The sequence below is a fragment of the Oryctolagus cuniculus genome, chromosome 15 (assembly GCF_051225735.1).
Source record: "Oryctolagus cuniculus isolate XC-2025 breed Fujian yellow rabbit chromosome 15, ASM5122573v1, whole genome shotgun sequence".
NCBI classification, from domain to species: Eukaryota; Metazoa; Chordata; class Mammalia; order Lagomorpha; family Leporidae; genus Oryctolagus; species Oryctolagus cuniculus.
Window position 1 is genome coordinate 42,115,082 of NC_142881.1, and position 20,036 is coordinate 42,135,117.

A 20,036-nucleotide genomic window follows, 5' to 3' on the forward strand; every position below is an offset into this window, starting at 1 on the left:
GTCCTTAAATTCATAAAACTTAGAACAGAAATTAAATAGAAATGGAGAGGAAATATATTGACCTTTACCTTTTTTTGTCCCCTATGGCTGGTGCTATTAACTTTATGTGCCTTTCAGTATTTGCTGTGGCATTTAGACTCTGTCAAGTTTAATGAATTTTTTTGTTGCTCAACAAAAAATTTACTGAACCAGAAAACCGAGGCACTTAATATAGCTCGGCATTTGCCAACTTAGTGGTTCAGTATATCACCCACATGCTTCAGTGACTTGACCCCATGAATTGCTGGCTGGAGAGAAATTGATCCCCAGTATTCCAAACAGGCTACCTGTTGCTAATTTGAAAAGCAAAATGGTAAGTTCTATTTTATCATTTTGAAAGGAAAGAAATCACTGTAGCCTCTCAAACTAAGAAAAGCCCAACGACTTCTTATCTTGGTAGTGTTTAAAGTGTCACACTTGCCTTCTCTTTCTCTCTCTCTCTCTCTCTCTCACAAACACACACACACACACACACACAGGCATACCTTCTAATGGATCTACAGGGTGAGTTTTGTGATTCCATGGCTTATGACTACATGTTTCCTTTTAGCAATAAATTGGTGAAAAAAATAAAATGCCTACTTGTGATTATGTTGCTTATTTTGCATTCAAGGAAAGGAAAAAAGAAATGGATACAATCCCAGGTACAAAACAATGGGAAAAATCATGGTTGTTCTCATTGTTAATGTTCCAAATTTGATTAACATTTGCCTTTACTCTGACGTTACCCTTAAAGTATGGGAGAAATGTCATTTAAGTGTATTTTGTTCAACAAACATAATTCTGAAGCCATTTGACTGAAAGCATCCTGAACCTTTATGAACAACGCTGTATTTGTTTCACGAATTTTATCCTCCAGAAGAGATAAAAATGATTTATAAAGGTAGAGTGTGTTACTTAGACAAAGTATGCTTTTAAGCCATTAACTAATGACTTTTAATATCTGTTCATTCTAAGTGTTTCCCTAATAATTCTGCATATTTGATAAGACTTCAGCAAAATGAGAAAAAATGAAACTCTGCTTAATCTGTAAATCATTGTCACTTTGCTATTGTTATCATTTTGGAAACTCATTTGACATTTTGATTTTTCACTTGCCTCTTCCCCTTTGGAAATGAAATGGATAAGGGAATGTATCTCCTGCTGGAAGTCATCCCAGGAGACCATGAAACTCAGGGGGCCAACGTGCCCTGAAAGGCCCCAGGGTTAAATGCCAAGCTCCCCTGGCAGATGAGGGTCAGCAGCATCTAGCACAGTTACCAAGGTATATGTGTGGATGTCAGTCCTACAAGACCACACGTCATCACAGTACTTCCAAACAAGAACTTGTATTAATCAAGCCAGCCAAGGAAGGCTGCTGTGTTTTGAAAGGAGCGTATACAAGTGAGAAACGGATTGAGCAGTGGGGTGATTTAATACTTGTTAGCTGATAAATATAGCCTTTGCAGAAATAAAACTTTATGATGCAGTGTTGAAAAGCTTAATTACTAAACTGTCCATGCAAGTCTTGCTCAGGCAGCAAGGGTGACAAATTATAGCGGTAGAATAGTATTTTTCACCTTTGGCATTTCTGAAGGGGAAAAGTATGTCGAAAAACACTGAGAAAGCAGTAATAATCCCAGACCAGATATTACTAAAGGAAAAAAAAGACACTTCATTGAGTCACCAAGGCTTCTGTGCAAAATGCCATTGTCCCCACCCTCTCGCCTACCCACTACCTTGTTAAGTGAAGAGAACAAGGTCAATTTTACATTTATCTGGCATTTTATCCTATCCTTATTCAAGCATGTAAGTATATATATTACCCTTTTCATCTTCCCAACACCCCTGTGAAATAAGTAGAGCAGGGAAATCTTATTCATGTCTAACAAATGAGGAAACTGAGGCCCAGAGCTTGGCCAATCCAGGTCATATAAAGAAATGCCAGGACAAAGACTCAGGCCTACCATGACCCATTTCTGTTTATGGGCACCATGCTGCTGCCAGATGAACATGATAATTAAAGCTGAACTGAAATATGAGTTGGGGGTGCAGTCAGCTCCATGTGGTCCTCTTATTGATGTTTCATTTCAGAGAGCTAATGCTAATCCTGATGTGAAATATATAGGAGTCTAATATAGAATAAAGTCTCCATAAGTACCGGCTAAGTGATTTATACTCGTGTTATTTTCATTTGCTGGTTTATAATTCCTTCTTTGGGGGGCACTTGCTGTGAGAAATAGCTGTATCCTAATGACACTGAATTTCAACTCAGCAGTAGTTGGTTAGCAAACAGAATCACTCTGCATCCATCCTTTCTCTCTGTAGTCCTCCTTGTCTTCTGTTTCCCTTATGCCATTCTCCTCTTTGCCATTTTCTTCCTCTTCTTTTACTTCTTCTGCCTCTTCCCCAATGTTCAACTCTCCATTCTCAGAAAAACTTGGAATATAAATGTAATCACATTATGATTCATACTTCTTGTACTCCCTTGTTTTTATGGGTCAGGGTTTTGTTAAAAGTTAAAGCTCATTCTTTTTGTTACTCAAGTTGATTGGACAACTCTTATTTTGACTTTCAAAAGTGGTACAAGAATTTAAAATTGGCTGTTGTTCTCAGGGATCTTAGTGCAAATAACCTTTAAAAAAAATTCCTGTGTAGTTTCTTTGCTCTTCCTGTCACATGCCAAGGGTGGCACCAGGCTCTGTGGTGGACATCATGGAATATAATCAGCAGGCCCCACCCCAAGATTCTGCTCAGAGAAAGACAAGACTCATGGAGTGGAAAGCAGCATAAAAGTATATGTTAGTTTAGTCACAGACAGTGAATAAAATGCTCTAACTCATGATGCAGGGAATCCTAAGGGACCTGTTTCCTTGGACGCAGAAGGTCCCTGAACAGTTGCAGAGATGCATCAGTCAAACACACTCAGCAACATCCCTCCCCTCCACACTACCCTGGGAAAATCTGACTTCAGGAATGCAAACTGTGTATCAGTGTAAACAGAACAAATAAGTCCCTTATGGGCCAGCACTTTGGTACAGTTAGGCCACTACCCGCAATGCCAGCATCCCATATCAGAGTGCCAGTTCAAGTCCCAACTGCTACACTTCCTATCCAGCTCACTGCTAATGTGCTCAGGGAAGGCAACAGAAGATGGACCAAGTGCTTAGGTCCCTGCCACCCACATGAAAGATCCATTTGGAGTTCCTGGCTCCTTACTTCAGCCTGGCCCAGCCCCAGCTATTGCGGTCATTTGGGGAGTGAATCAGCAAATGGAAGATCTCTTTCTCTCTGTCTCTCCCCTTCTCTCTATGTCATTCTGCCTTTCAAAAACACAATAAATCCTTAAAACAAATGAGTTCTTTTGTGAAGAAGGTTCAGGGGAACACAGAAAATGGTCTCTGATGGGAGAGGAAAGGCCTCAGCACACTTCAGACTATCTGTTGTAGGATTTAGCTTTTATAATCCAGTCTGGAATGTGCTGGTGTTTTGGCCACTGTCATCTGACCAGGGAAACCAGGTTAGGTTGAATGACAATGTGATCTATGTACCCTACTTAACAGACAGTAACTGTTGTCCACTTAAAGAATTCACAGCAGAACCCATCAAAAGTGCCTGCAAGAAGTCTCTAAGAGATTGCTCATTTAAAAGGCATGTAGAATTATACAATCTTGGAATGTCTAATCTTAGAGGAGCCTGGGGACCATTTAGACCAGTTGTTCTTTGTATTAGATTTTGAGCTTATTTAAGACACTATGAAAAGCTTTGGATCATGTCCTAACAACAACAACAAAAAACAGTTATGCATATATGCACATAGAAATTGTGTATCACTTAGAGCCTTCAGCTGCCTGTTTTTGTAAATAAAGTTTTACTGGAACACGGCCTTGCCTATTCATTTGTGTATTGTCTGTAACTGTTTTTGTATTGCAACAGTAAAGTGTTTGGGACAAAGACCATATGGCCCACATTTAAAATAGGATCCTTCAAGAAAAAGTTTGCTGACTCCTGTTTTCGGGAGGGTACAAATCCCTTAATGTCTATCTGTGGACATTCAGGGGCGCATGGACCACAGGCGGAGAAGCTCTGAATCTCAATTCTATCACTCTGTAAATTCAGGCTTATTTTAGATTCACACATCTGTCCATTGTTACTTGATCTTGTGCTCCACTGTAAATCCTTTAAGGCAAGCGGTAACATTGCAGTTAAGAACATGTCCTCTGGAGTTAAATAGATGGGTGTTTTAATCCAGACTGCTCCTCATTATGTGACCTTGTGGCAGTTAAACAAGCTGTTAGCCTCTTTTATCGTCTGAAAAATGAGTTAAGGTAGCTATGCCATGAGCCTGCCCTGAGGCTTAAATATACATAAAACCTTAGGAGAGTGCTAGACATATAGTAAGTGATTAATAAATGATGAAAGCAACAATGATGTTGGTGATAAAGCATAGGAAAAAGAAGAAGGGAGGAAGGGTTTAACCAAATTCTGCTGAACATGAGAACTGATGACAAGAACTTGTGCATTTGCGCAAACATGGTGAAACTAGGCACTAATACCTCTATGGAAGATTGTTAAAAAACTTTCATGTGGTATAATCATTGGCCTAGTAGATAAGATGGCTACATTCCACATCAGCGTACCTGGATTCAATGCCCAGCTCCAGGTCCTGACTCCAGCCTTCTGCTAATGTGGATTCTGGAAGGCAGAGTATTTGCCAAATAGTTGGGATCCTGCATCTGGGAGACCTGGATTGAGTTCCCAGCTCCCATACCAACTCCAGCTTCACCAGAAGATGGGAGTGACCCATCAGATGGGAACATTCTCCCTCTCTCTGGCAAACTGAAAAAAAAAATCCCTCCATATGACAGAATTGTAGTATCTACGTGAGACCAGCTACAGGCCACAGGCTATTTTCTTATTACGGCTAGTAAAGTAGACAACTTGCTTGGGAAATCCATGGTTTGCTCTAATGTAGTCTTTGAAAAGAAACCAAGAAAGGTCATTTCCAGGCACAGGTTTGGTGTAAAATACAAGCATTCTCTTATGTCTTTTTCCTTAGCAAATGCATGTACTGAATACAAAGAATTGCATGCTTGGATTGGTTAATCTCTGAAACACTGTGAAATCTAGGAGTGAGTTATTTTAGATTCTTAACATGTTTGCCTAAGTATGAAGATTCATTTCCTGACCATTTAAATAGTTCAATTCCTGGCTGGTTCATGACATCCTGCATCTACTACTTACTAGATGTGTAATTTCTGGACCAGTTTCTTGTGTCTCTGAGCCTCAGGATCCTCATCTATAAAATATGTATACAATTTTAACCTACGTTAAGGTTGTTCTGAAGGTTATAGAATATACATGTAAAGTGTTTAGCACTGTGCCCAGCATACACAAAATAGTCAATAAATATTAGCTGTTATTGCTATTATAATTAATGAAATATCACTTAGGAAAATGATCCCCTTTGATAGCCATGGCTGTATCCTGTAGACCTAGCCAGGAAGCCAGTTCAGTATCTGCAGAACTCACTGGGGACTGTAATCAAGGGCCGCTGTAAGTTGGCATCAGTGTGAGTGACTTTTCTTCAGAAATTCTTACTGACTCTTGGATGAACGGAGGCATGGCTGCTATGATTTGTCATCATGCTCCCTAACAGGCCTTGCAAGTCACCCTGTTCTCCCCAACCCAATCTAGTCTCTCCATTCTTCTAATACTTACCACACGTGTATCTACCTGTTCAATACCTTCTTCCCCAAACTGCAAGATCCACAAATGCAGAGCCTGGCCCACAGGAGGTACTTGGTAAATGTCTGTTGATCCAATGAATGAATTCAACTAATTGACATTTCCTATTCTAATTTCAGTAAGTACCAAAGGAAAACATTACTGATCCAGAATTATCCAATAGAATGAAAATGTACCAATCTTATCCTCAGTAGAGGAGATAATTAACAGCATTACTTACGTTTTCCTTATGTGGTTTATATTCAGAGTCATTAGGTGATCTCAGAAAGCCCATACTTTCTGCTGGGGGCAGAGGGAAGGGGAGGAGGTGGATGAGCTGTTCCACTATCTCAAATAATTTACTAAACACTCATGCTTCCTTTCTCACCATTTTGCCTAGTATTTAAAGTTTTCTGCTGAGGAAGCCAGAAATTTCAGCAAGAAAATGCACCTGAGTACAGAAACCTGCTGAGTCTGTTTTATGGTGTTCTACTTGAAAAGCTGGAGACATATATATTAAAATTTCTTTATAAATAAGTAAATTACCTGGAAAGGGGTGTTATATGAATTTAAATAATGATTAACTAGAAATTCCTTTTTTATCAACTCTTACGTTACCTTTTTTCCAGAATACTTGGCTCGCTTCTGTTGTTGCTGTTAGTGCCTATGGTATAGACAACATAATAAAGTCAAATTAATCTTGGAAAGGCTTGGAGTCAAGATTTCACTAGAATGTAATAAGATCCTTGGGGACAAATATTGGAATCCATAGTATCCATAATATTCGATCTTAATCTTGGAATCTGTAGTATCCATTATAGTGCCTGACACATATTGAATGAATGATTCAATACGATTGGGACCATCAGCAACTAGGAAACCATACAATATTAGACAATTAAATGATGTGGCAAAAATGGAAAAAGAAATTGAGTCTGTGTTACCTATGTAAGTTCCACAAAGACAAAAATCATATCCAAAATGTATCCCTAAAACATAGCACAGAGAATGCCACATATTAGGACAGTGAATAAATTTTTGTTAAGTGATTAAATGATTGAAAGCATGGAAAAATCAAGTTAAAATGAGCACTACATTCTAAAAATTTCAAGAAGACCAGAACTTAGGTGGGCCATCTCTGGGCAGCTGGTGTCTGCATATATGTCCATGTGTTTGCCAGAGTAGAGGGAAGGGAAGGGAATGATGCTGACCTTGCACAATCAGCTTAGTTCTACACCCATGTTTTCAGCTATTGTGCTCTGTGATATACTGTGTAATCACAGATTATTGACTGATTTTTTACTTTATATTCTTTATTGTAATCACTCTAAAGGTGGCAAGAGATAGGCTTAGAGTAGGACTCAATTCAAAATAGTCACCAACCTCAAAGTTGTACCCCATATTTTTAATCATTATTATAAGCCATGTCTATTTAACTGTGGAAAACATTCACGTTGCTTTCTGTGAATCAAAATATTGTCACAAAGCAAAATGTTAGTGATACAGAGACTCTTATGAAAGGAAAAAATTTGCCAGTGTTTTCAGCTAAAAGTTTAACATTGTGCCTGAATAGCACTCTAACAAATCAGATATCATTATAAGTAGAGAACTAAAGGAATCTGACTATAATCAGGAGCCTATTCATTAAACCATTTCAACTATTATTTTAACATGTTAATTAATAATTTAAATAATAAAACCTTAAAATCATTTCAAATAATGCTGAAAATTATGTGACAAAATATAACATACATTGCTGATAATATCTTATGATAAACTAAGAAAAGGAGGACGTGCTAATTTAGGCAGACAGTCTTATAAAACTGTAGTGAATATCACAGTTAAGAATAAATCACTAAAACTGCCTATCTTGAATGAAAAGCAGTCAAAGATTATTGAATAATTTTCCAAAATTTTTAGGATATGCATTAATGCATGGAAAATACTTAAGCAATTTGAATGTTAGGAAAAGAAGGAAAATATTTACTGACTGCTGTCATAATTATTCCTAGAAATCTCAAGTTAACTGACTTTTAGATGAAAAGTGATAAAGTGACTGAATGATGAATACCCAGAGATCAATGGCTTTTCTTATGTCATACTAATCAATGTAAATATATCTTGTACCTAATGTTAACAAAAATCATTGAATCAATAGGAGTGTCCCAGGAAGAATTTATATGTGGAAAAATTTTCAGTTTTACTAAATTACATCTTAAAAGATTTAAATAAATGAAAATATCTACCATGTTTCTAAAGAGAAACAGTAAATATAATATTTCCATTATCTCTTAATGAAATTATAGATTATACACAAAAAGAGAAAAAATAATTCTAAAGTCTACCTCAAAAAAATTAACAGGTGAAAATAACTAATAATTCTATGAGAAAGAAGGTTATCAGAATGGAACTTTTATCCACTATAAACCCTTATTATAAAATTAGATAAAGCAATTTACTGTTTAAGAATTAGCCCAAGTCAATGGAAATAATAGCTATAATAAGACAACATGATAAAGGGAGCAATATAAGACTAATGAAAAAGGAATAATTATTTCACATGATTTGAGGAAAATTAGCAAGTTATTTGGTAAAAAAATCAAATATTATTCTATATTCTTATCATACATTACCAAAATTTCCAGATTGATTAAAAGGATAAATGTATACAAATATATATTTCCTTCACACAAAATATGAAGGAAAATATAGATAATATTTAGCTTTAATTCTTGGCTAGTAAAGAATTTCTATAAATTAAATTATAAACAAATTGATTTACTTGATATTTTTATAATTCTTACAAAAAACTAAAAGATTACAAACAAGTTGTGAAAAATATGTTTACAAAAAATGTATTAAGTATATCCTCAATGTAGAGATAGCTTCCTAACTAAAGTTAAAATGTTGGCTCTTTTGAAAAAAATGATACAGATATAACTAAAGTCCATCTCCCTATTCTCTTCTTGCCTCTCCATTCCATCATAGAGACAAACACTCATATTTTGTTATTTTATTTACATAAATATATATTAGTTGTGCTCTTATTTTGACTTTATATGTACCTACTCATAAAAAATTAGCAATGTTCTGTTAGTTTTCAATTTTATAACACATTGCAAGTTGTTATTGGAACTTTTTTCCCTAATGTGACATTTTTAATATTTTTCCATGTCAGTAATACATAGGCCTAGTTCATTCACGTCCATTTCTGTGCACTCTTCCATTTTATGAATATATTATAGTTTATTTTTTCATTTTCTCAGAGGAACATTAGTCTATCTTAATTTTTTTATTGCAAATACTGTAATAAATAATCTTGAACATGCTTCTTTTTATTCTTCTGCAAAAGTTTTTACACAGAAAATACTGAAATTTATTAGAACTGAGTTTGGGGTTCAAGAGAATTTGTTGCTTTGTTTCTATATACACTTTAAGTTTAAATAATTAATAATCAGAAAATTAATGAAAGGGAACAATTAAGCAAAGTTTCTTAAAGCCAAGTGATAGAATTATTTCATAATCAAAATAGCATGGCCCATATTAGGGTAGAAGAAAATGAGGATCTTACTTGATGGTAGCTCCTCAAAGAGGTAACAAGACAACACAGTGGCAGAACCCCACGGACTCCCATTCATAGTCCACACATGGTCCCCAAAAGCAACTGACACTAAGGGTATAGACAAGGACTTGTCAGAGGCTGTTGTGGTAGTGCTGGACTTAGAGAACAATCTTTTAATTTTCTGGCACCAAGTGCTGGTGTGATTCTAGGAAGTGGGGAGAGCCCCCTGGATGACAAAGATTGGGTTCGCCATCTGGTTATAGGAAATCAGAGCAGGCTGTAAGATTTTATTAGGTTTAAAAGAAAAGAACCACATGAGATCATAATTCACAGCCATTTGAAGGGCTGTTATTTTAAAACATAACAATAAGCAAAACAGAAAATAACAGGTTTGAGCAAGGATGTGAAGAGATTGGAACCCTTGTGCATTGCTGGTAGGAATATAAAATTGTGTATCCACTGTGGAAAATATGGTAATTCCTCAAAAATTTAAACATGGCATTACCATATGCTTCAGTAATTCCATTTCTGGATAAACACTCAGAGAAAGTGAAAGTAGGGAATCTAACAGACTTTTTTATACCCCATGTTCATAGCAGAATTATTCACAAGAATCCAATAGCAGAAGCAACCCAAGTGTCCATAAACAGATGAATGGATAAATGAAATGTGGTGTGGAATATTATTCAGCCTTCAAAGAGGAGGAAATTCTGACACATACTTCAGTATGGATAAAACATGAAAACACTGGGCAAAGTGAAATAAGCATGGCACAAAAGGACAATATTGTATGACTCTACTTACATGAGGTATCTAGAGCGGTCAAATTCATAGAGAAGAAAAATAGAATGGTGGTTGCCAGGGATTGTGGTAAGAGCATAATGGATACGCATGTGTAGTGGTCAGTGTTTTCATTTGGGGAGAAGGTAAGTTCTAGAGATGCATAACAGTGTTAATGGACTTAAAGCCACAGAACTGTACACCTAAAAAATGGTTAAAATGGTAAATTTTATGTATATTTTACCACAATAAAAAAGAGAAAATCAATATTCCTTGCATTAAAAAGAGGAGACAGGTATTTACAGATCAACAAGAGAAAAATGAAGTCTCTTTCTCCAGCAGAAAAATAGTTTACTTCTTTTCCTCTGAATATTCAAATAGAAATGGTCAAAAAATGGGAAAAAAATACACACTTGCAGAGACAGAGAGAGAGAGAGAGAGAGAGAGAGAGAGAGAGAGAGATTTTCCATCCGCTGGTCTACTCCCTAAATGGCTGCAACAACCAGAGCTGGGCCAGGCTGAAGCCAGGAGCCAAGAGCTTCCTCTGGGTCTCCCACGAGGGTGGCAGGGGCACAGGGACTTGGGTCATTTTCCACTGCCTTCCCAGGCACATTAGTAGAAAGCTGGATCAGAAGTAGAGCAGCCAGGACTCAAACCAGGTCCCACACAGGATGCCAGTACAGCAGGTGGCAGCCCAACCCCCATTACAGCACCAGCCCCTCAAATATGTTTTTAAAAGCTGTGTTTTGAGGCCAGCGCCGTGGCTCCCTAGGCTAATCCTCCGCCTAGCGGCGCCAGCACACCGGGTTCTAGTCCCGGTCGGGGCGCTGGATTCTGTCCCAGTTGCCCCTCTTCCAGGCCAGCTCTCTGCTGTGGCCAGGGAGTGCAGTGGAGGATGGCCCAAGTGCTTGGGCCCTGCACCCCATGGGAGACCAGGAAAAGCACCTAGCTCCTGGCTCCTGCCATCGGATCAGCGCAGTGTGCCAGCCGCAGCGCGCCGGCCTTGGCGGCCATTGGAGGGTGAACCAACGGCAAAGGAAGACCTTTCTCTCTGTCTCTCTCTCTCACTGTCCACTCTGCCTGTCAAAAAAAAAAAAAAAAAAAAAAAAGCTGTGTTTTGGCCGGTGCTGCAGCTCAATAGACTAATCCTCCACCTAGTGACGCCGGCACACCGGGTTCTAGTCCCGGTCAGGGCGCCGGATTCTGTCCCGGTTGCCCCTCTTCCAGGCCAGCTCTCTGCTGTGGCCCGGGAAGGCAGTGGAGGATGGCCCAAGTGCTTGGGACCTGCACCCCATGGGAGACCAGGAGAAGCACCTGGCTCCTCTTGCCTTTGGATCAGCGCGGTGCGCCAGCCAGCCATGGCGGCCATTGGAGGGTGAACCAATGGCAAAAGGAAGACCTTTCTCTTTGTCTCTCTCACTGTCCACTCTGCCTGAAAAAAAAAAAAAAAAAAAAAAAAGCTGTGTTTTTAAATTCAATAACTCTACACCTGAGAATCTAGCTTACAGAAATAATCAAAGATTTGGGAATGGCTGAATAAATCTGAATAGAGTAAAACAGTAGAATTTAATGCAGTCATTTTAAAATGTGCTTCCAAAAGTACATTTATCTATCTAGGATATTTCTTATGACATAAGGTTAAGAATGAATACAAAATATAATATGGTCTTCACTTCTAAAACTTAAAACATGTAGTATGTGTGTATTGTGTATGTGTATATAAGCACTAAAAGAAAATGTAATTAAAACAGGTGCTGGTCGGGATTTGAGTGACTTTTTTCTTTTTCCTTTTTCTGTGTCTTTTTTTTTTTAAAGATTTATTTATTTTATTTGAAAGTCAGAGTTACATAGAGAAAGGAGAGGCAGAGAGAGAGAGAGAAAGAGAGATCTTCCATCCGATGGTTCACTCCCCAGTTGGCCACAATGGCCAGAGCTGTACTGATCCGAAGCCAGGAGTCAGGAGCTGCTTCTGGGTCTCCCTCGCGGGTGCAGGGGCCTAAGGACTTGGGCGATCTTCCACTGCTTTCCCAGGCCATAGCAGAGAGCTGGATCAAATGTGGAGCAGCTGGGATTCGAACCAGCACCCATATGGGATGCTGGCACTTCAGGCTAGGGTGTTAACCCGCTGAGCCACAGTGCTGGCCCCTTTCTATGTCTTTACAATGAGTGGACAGGCTGCCAACTGGTCTTGTTTCTAGGAGTTTCAGAGGGCATAACCAAGACAAGTTCAGCAGGTATAAAGCTATCGATGCCAATATCAGAAAGACATTTCTAACAAGTCTTACTTGACAATGTGGAACAGAATTCTGGAGGCTTCTCTCTGCCATCTTAGATACGATCCAGCAGCCCCTGGGTGGCCACCATTCAGAGTGCCCCACAGTGGGCAGAGGTCCCTGGCCGGGCCACAGCATCCCTTGAGAGAAGGATGGAATGCAGACTCCTGGGCCACAGGCTCCCTGTCTGAACTGAAGCTAGAGGGCTGAGTTCCACCCGTCTGCATTTCCTTTTAAGTCCCTTGGGAGATTCAGAGGCTTGCTGCAAAGTTTCTGCCCTTGAGTTTTCTATATTCACATTTTTCTTATCCTTTATCTCTCGCCCTTACTATAACTAAGTGTTTTTACCCTCAGATTATAAGATATTTAACGATTTTTCCAATGTGGAGATTCAAAGCAATTCTGCATTACAAAAGACTAGAAACATCTGATCATTTATTTTATAAAACGAAGTGCAGCAGTATAGACACAAAGGGAGGCGTGGCTGGAGAAAGAGGATGGAATCACTGAAGATCAGCACTACGCACTGTTTATGAATTCAGGCCTATAGCTTCTGGCCTAGGGGCCCTCAAAATGAAACTGCATAGGAAAGCAGAGTATTGTTTACAACTAACTCTCAAATGGTTCAGAAATGAAACCAATTAGCACAGGGACAGACAGAAGATACTTAGATATCGAGAGGGCAAGGGATACAGAATGAGAGAGAAGAATTGAATATAGAAAACTTAGAAATTAAGGTGAGAGATAAATGAAGATCTTTGTCCTATTTTTACATTTTTGACAAGCTTGAAACCATATAAAAATAAAATGTTACCCCCAAAAAAGACCTAAGAAACACACCAAAATGAATTAAAATTTCTAGACCACCTGAATTAAAATTACCAGAGGTGATTTTTTTGGATTCATTCATTCAACTGACAATGCTCAGGGCCAATTCTGTAATAGGCTGTCTGTTCAAAGCTCTTTGGATGTATCAAGGATCAAAAAATTCCTGGCCTCATAGTAGTTATATTTGAGGTTGGTTAACATAAAATGCAGATTTTTGGGCCCCCAACTGATTGAATAAGAATCTCTGGAGAAGAGCCCAGGGATCATATTATATAAATATTCCTATAGTGCTGCTTATGTTCACTAATGCAGAGTTGTTTTTCAAAATGTAAGCTCTGACCCGTAAGTGATTTGTTATAGCAATTTAATGAGCCAAGTAGTGTTTTTTTTATTAAATTAAAATAAGAAAAAAAAGGAACAAAAAAGAAAATCAAAATGCTGAAACATGGAAAGAAAACTATTGTTTCATAAAACTTATTTCCATCCTCTGGGTCATAATATAAACTCAGTTTCATGTCAAAAAGCATTGCCAGAAAATATGACATAAAAAAGATACCGCAACTATAGTCCTCCCTAAGCCCTGCAGCCAACAGTCCTCCCTTAGTCCAGATCTGGAGGCGCTGTGATGCTGGGGCACAGGGACCACCTAAAGAGGGCCTGGCTAGTCCGGGCAGCTGACTCACTGGGAATAGCCCCAGTATAACAGCATTTCCTTTGCTCTTCTGGATTGAGCCTGAGCTGCACTCTGCCACAGATGGCAATGTCTGTAGCACATGTTGCATCATTTTCTTGGACAGACATGACACAGTATCTGTTCTGGCACTCCATGGCAGAGGTAGAACAGCGGACAGAAAGGAGCCCCCAGGACCATATGTTTCTATTTACTGGGATGCTTGGTGAGGCAACAAGAACATAGGGCACAACACAACCAATGTTCAGGCCACCATGCTGGGTATTTGATTCAGAACCCTCATCTCAGGTGGAAACCACACGTAACCCATACTTTCCAACCCCAATGAGAGATACTAGTTTTATTAAATCAAAACGAAACAGGACAAGGTGAACAAACCCAACTGAGACAAGCTGAGTAGTCCTCCCAGGCACTCTGGGAACTCAAGAGCCTGCTGAGCCTAGCAAACCAGGGATGTTCCTGTGGTCTGCTTGTGAGCTGGCACGGAAGTTCTTCTGTCGCTAAGTCCAAAGGCTAGTTCAGCATAAACAGCCCCTCCTCGAGCTGCACTGAGAGCAGCCACAGGTGAGTCATAACCCATGCAGAAAAGTAGAAATGGACCCCAGAGGACAGAGACATGCTGCTTTTATCTCCAGTGCATGGCAAGACTGTCTCATGAGGAACTGAAAATGAAATTACTCAAACTAAAAACTGCTGGCCCCACTAGGATGATTCCTTCTCTGCCCCAAGTCTGGGAAGTGTCACCAATGAACTCCCCAGACACGAATTTTCTCACCAGAGAAGAACAGAAATAGGTATTCTCAGATGTACTCAGTGACATTTTCACAGCAGTGGAAGCCAGGCCTCCTCCACCTCAAACCAAATCACTGAAATGCTTCATTCTGCGCAGTTGTGGTAGAAATGCCCTCTATCAAAGGCAGGCTCCAATACCACAAGCCAAAGATAAATAATAGAGGAAATGATCGAGACTGTGACCTGTTGGTGACCCCCTGGAGCTCAGTCTTAGCTAGACCTCAGAATATCAAACAGGCCAACAGCCCTTCCAAAGCTGTTTATACTGCAGAGTAAGAGTATGGAAGCCACCTCAGCCTGCAGGAGCCTTACTCTCCAGAAATTGAGAAGAAAAATCCCAAAGGAAGCTCTTGTTTTATCCTCCAAAACAAGGGGCTTATTCATTCTTTAAGTGAAGAAACCCCCTCCAGAAATATTATCCAGAAAAGTATTCTCCAGTCACTTGAAAGTTGGAATTATACAGATCTCCTGTGCAGTGGTGAAATTTTAATAGCAAAAAAATGTGATCTCCCACCAAATAGCACACACACACACACACACACAAATAGAAGTTCAGGGACCTTCTCCCTCTATAGATTTTGGTTAAGAGTTCAAATGGCAACCATTATGGAGTGTTTGCTTTTTAGCAAGCATTCTACTAAGTTCTCAGAGGTGATGAATAGAACCAGACTCAAGTTGCTTATGGAGGAAAGCACTGAACAGGTTGACACAAGGGTTCCTTTCCTGCAGCAGTGTCAGCAGCTAAGAATGAAGGAGCCGGGCCCGGCGCTGTGGCGCAGTAGGTTAACCCTCCACCTGCAGCACCGGCATCCCATATGGGTGCCGGTTCTAGTTCTGGCTGCTCCTCTTCCAATCCAGCTCTCTGCTATGGCCTGGGAAAGCAATAAGAAGATGGCCTGGGGGCCGTCGCTGTGGTGCAGTGGGTTAATGCCCTGGTCTGAAGCACTGGCATCCCATATAGGTGACAGTTCAAGACCTGGCTGCTCTACTTCCTATCCAGCTCCCTGCTATGGCCTGGGAAATCAGTGGAAGACGGCCCAAGTCCTTGGGCCCCTGCACCCACATGGGAGACCCGGAAGAAGCTCCTGGCTCCTGGCTTCAGATCAGCACATCTCCGGCCATTGTGGCTAATTGGGGAGTGAACCATTGGATGGAAGACCTCTCTCTCTCTTTCTCTGCCTCTTTTCTCTCTATGTAACTTCGACTTTCACATAAAATAAATAAATCTTAAAAAAAAAAAAAGATGGAGGCCAGCGCCGTGGCTCACTTGGTTAATCCTCCACCTGTAGCACCAGCATCCCATATGAGTGCCGGATTCTGGTCCCGGTTGCCCCTTTTATAGTCCAGCTCTCTGCTGTGGCCCGGGAAGGCAGTGGAGCATGGCCCAAGTGCTTGGGCCCCTGCACCCACGTGGGAGACCAGGAAGAAGCACCTGGCTTCTGGCTTTGGATTGGTGTAGCTCCGGCTATAGCAGCCATTTGGGGGGTGAACCAACGGAAGGAAGACCTTTCTTTCTGTCTCTCCCTCTCTCTCTCACTGTCTAACTCTGTCAAATTAAAAAAATAAAAAAAAGATGGCCCAAATTCTTGGGCCCATGCACCTGCGTTGGAGACCTGGAAGAAGCTCCTGGGTCCTGGCTTTGGACTGGCACAGCTCCGGCTGTTGCTGCCAACTGGGGAGTGAACCAGCGGATGGAAGACCTTTCTCTCTCTGCCTCTCCTTCTCTCTCTCTGTAACTCTGCCTTTCAATTAAATAAACAAATCTTAAAAAGGGGGGGGGGAATAAAGGGGCCAGTATTTAACAAGCAAGACTTGGTCCTTACATTGCCTTTGGAGGATTATCTGGCCTGAAGACTGAGAAAAATTCTGCTAAATTCTCAGAATAAAAAGAAGCCAGAAGCCAGACCCCCAGTGCAAAGGAGATCTTGACCTGTCCAAACAAGCAGTTCAAACATCTAATTTTCATATCTTAACTATAAGACATGCTGTGAAATACAAAGGTTGATTGACAGAGACTATAGGTAGACATGAGTGTCATTGTTTCTTCTGTTCCCTCTCCTTTTTTCAAAAAGGTCAAGTCTCTCTCAGAACCTGCATTGGCCTCAGTTTATGAGACTTTCTTCAAACTGGCTTAAAGAAACAGCTCTTCTTAGGGCCTCATCAGAAATATGAAAGCTTTACGTAAGATAAGTGGATTTCAAACTCTGTTATAGTCATGGAATTCATTATTCAAATAAAATATTGTGTCATCAAGTAAATCGATCGGTCACACAGAGGAAGAGTAGCACTTTAGGGTGAAATAGGACTCCCAATGGATTCCTGGAGGGTTCCCTCCAAATAGTTTAAATCACAAATAAGAGGGACTTCTTAGGTCCCTGCTAACCAATTATATGACCCCGTTGCAGATACCCCTCAGTCATCCATGACTTCTGTCCATGGCCCATTGTGAGGCAGTCGTTCAAACAATGTATCACGAACTTGTAAACCCAGAACTGCCCGTTTCAGTATGTACTCCCTCCAGGAGTGAGGCAGACCAGGCCCCCATTGCCAGCGGTCATCTTGGCATGGCCTTCTCATTCCACCAGGCTGTGACTAGATGGCTTCGGAAACCACATGGCAAAGGAGCCTGCCTGACAACAGGCTGTGATTGGATGGCTTCAGAAACCACATGGCAACGGAGCCTGCTTGGTAACAGGCTGTGATTGGTTAGGGCATAAACCGCCCCTTGACTGGATTGTCTGTCTCAGCTATATAAGCTGCTGTACCAACTGAAATAAACAAGTCTGCGGGCTGCTCACCTCTGTTCCGCTTTCACATGACTCCCAGGGTCTGTGTGGTGACTGCGCCTTTTGCCCCTACTGTGCTCCTCCTCTCAGAATGAATCCACAGCAACATCGGTCAAAAGGAAAGATAAGACAGTGGCAAGTAATGCCAAGAGATGGAGATAAACTGAGACCTGATGTCATCATTTGAGCTCCAAATCATGTCCTGACCACCGTACTTGTATGAACGAATAAATTCTTATTTGGCGTAAATCAGCTTGATTTGCTCTTGAAATTTTCATTCTAATGAGAGAGATATACCAGGGCACTTCACAAAGTTTGTGGAAAATGGAATTAAAATTGTATTTGGGTGCAAAAAATTGAAATCCATATATAGGAAAGGAGATAAAAATATTATAGAAAATCCCTAAAAAAAAAGAAAAAATTATGCATGGATTTCAATTTTTGTACCATAATAAACTAACCTTTTAGTTCTATTTTCCATGAACTTTTGAACTCCCTTTGTACAACAAATGGGAGTGATGGAGTCAGCCCTTATCTCTCTACCTCTATCCCATTGCATGATATGGCCATATCTAGTGAGTGGCAATTGCTTTTATTGTCAATTAGTCATGATACCACATCTCTGAAAGTGGGGAAAATATTTGGAAACATATGGAGAGTTTTCTAGTTGTCACAATGACTGGGAGATGAATGGATACAGCTCATAGGTGCTAAATGGTCTAAAAGGTATGAAACCATTTTGCCTAGCAAAGGAAAATCCCACATAAAATACCAACACTATCACCATCAAGAAGGCTCAGAGGGTGTAGTTATATATTAAAATAATCCAATCCAGAATTTGTGGTGGGCCTGAAAGGAGATCTCATTAGTGTTGTTTCAATAGTAGAACTTAAATAAAGTTTGAAAGTATATGAAATGTGGATCAATAAATTATTGTCCCTGATGCATCTTTTGACCACTGCTAACCACTTATAGAATATTTTGCTTTTGAACAAATCTTACACCAAAGTTTCTCCCTGTGATCATATGCCCATAGAATTCAGTTCCCTGCCCAAGATATTGAAAATTGAAATTTCTCTGAGAAAGGCTCAGCTCTGTCAGGATCTCATCTCTTCTGGACTGTAGGCTCTAGGCTCTATGGAAGATCCTGGATTATGTCCCTTCTCACCTTCCATATCCAGATTCTTCCTTGCCTCTTTTCTGAGCCTTTTTACCAAAGATTACTTTTTTACAAATGCACCCAAACTCAAAATATGAAGGTCTGACTTTACTGTTCAAATGCCTTCAGTCAGCAGGTTTTATGTTCTTCCCAGTTAAGGTTGAAGTATATATTGGTAGTATTTGCCTCCAGGTGTCTAGCCATACCTTGTTTCATAGCATTGCTGACATGTTTCTCCTTGGATTTGCAGAACTGTGTTATCAAACAGCTGCCAAGCTTCTAGAGTCTTCAGCCTGGGAGATTTGTAATTCATTAAAGACAGAACTTATGGTGAATCAGTCTAGATGCTCTGAAAAGTCACTAAGACCAAATGAGATGGAGATGGAGAATTATCTATGAAGAGTACAGGGAGCAGGCATAGGCAAGGACAGCTTTCAGACAGTGACCCAGGTCTGAAATGTGCAGAAGGAAGGAAGGACAAAAACTCCAGACTGGGCAGAAAGAGCCAAAGATTCAGCATGGCTATTTGAGAGCTGCTAGAGGAACAAATGGTTCGGGAAGAAATGACCCAGTTCTTGTGCTCTTGGTCTGCCTGGTGCAGCAGCTGGCTACCATCTAGCTACATTCCTCATAGCAGTTCCCATAAAGGGGATCTTAGTGGTGTACCTACCAGCATCCATGTATGACATCATGGGTATTTCTAGTATTTCTAAAATGGAAGTCTTCTGTTACATGCAATTTGTGTGTGTGTGAGAGAGAGAGAGAGAGAGAGCGAGCACAGAGAGCAGAGACTGCCTTGAAAGTGAGAGTCTGGATCATGATATGATATAAAAGTGAAAACCACAATAGAATTTTTCTCTCTGGAAGATCAAGTCCTATCCTCAACTTCTGGACTATTGGCTTGGATGAAAGACAAATTTTCACAACTTAAAAAGCACTGGAAGGCCGGCGCCGCGGCTCACTAGGCTAATCCTCCGCCTAGCGGCGCCAGCACACCGGGTTCTAGTCCCGGTCGGGGCGCCGGATTCTGTCCCGGTTGCCCCTCTTCCAGGCCAGCCCTCTGCTGTGGCCAGGGAGTGCAGTGGAGGATGGCCCAGGTGCTTGGGCCCTGCACCCCATGGGAGACCAGGAAAAGCACCTGGCTCCTGGCTCCTGCCATTGGATCAGCGCGGTGCGCCGGCCGCAGCGTGCTGGCCTTGGCGGCCATTGGAGGGTGAACCAACGGCAAAGGAAGACCTTTCTCTCTGTCTCTCTCTCTCACTGTCCACTCTGCCTGTCAAAAAAATAAAAAAAACAAAAAACAAAAAAAAGCACTGGAGGGGTAGGTGATTAACATGCTGGTTAAGATGCCCAAATCGGGGTCCAGCACTGTGGCATAGCAGGTAAAGCCACCGCCTGCAGTGCAGGCATTCCACATGGG

The 20,036-nt window shown here is 40.6% G+C and overlaps 1 long non-coding RNA gene across 1 annotated transcript in view; it reads right to left on the reverse strand.

Moving 5' to 3' along the window:
* The window catches only part of LOC149121978 (uncharacterized), a 412,421-nt gene that overhangs the window by 120,776 nt on the left and 271,609 nt on the right, over nt 1-20,036 (reverse strand). The gene's annotated exons all lie outside the window — the stretch shown is intronic.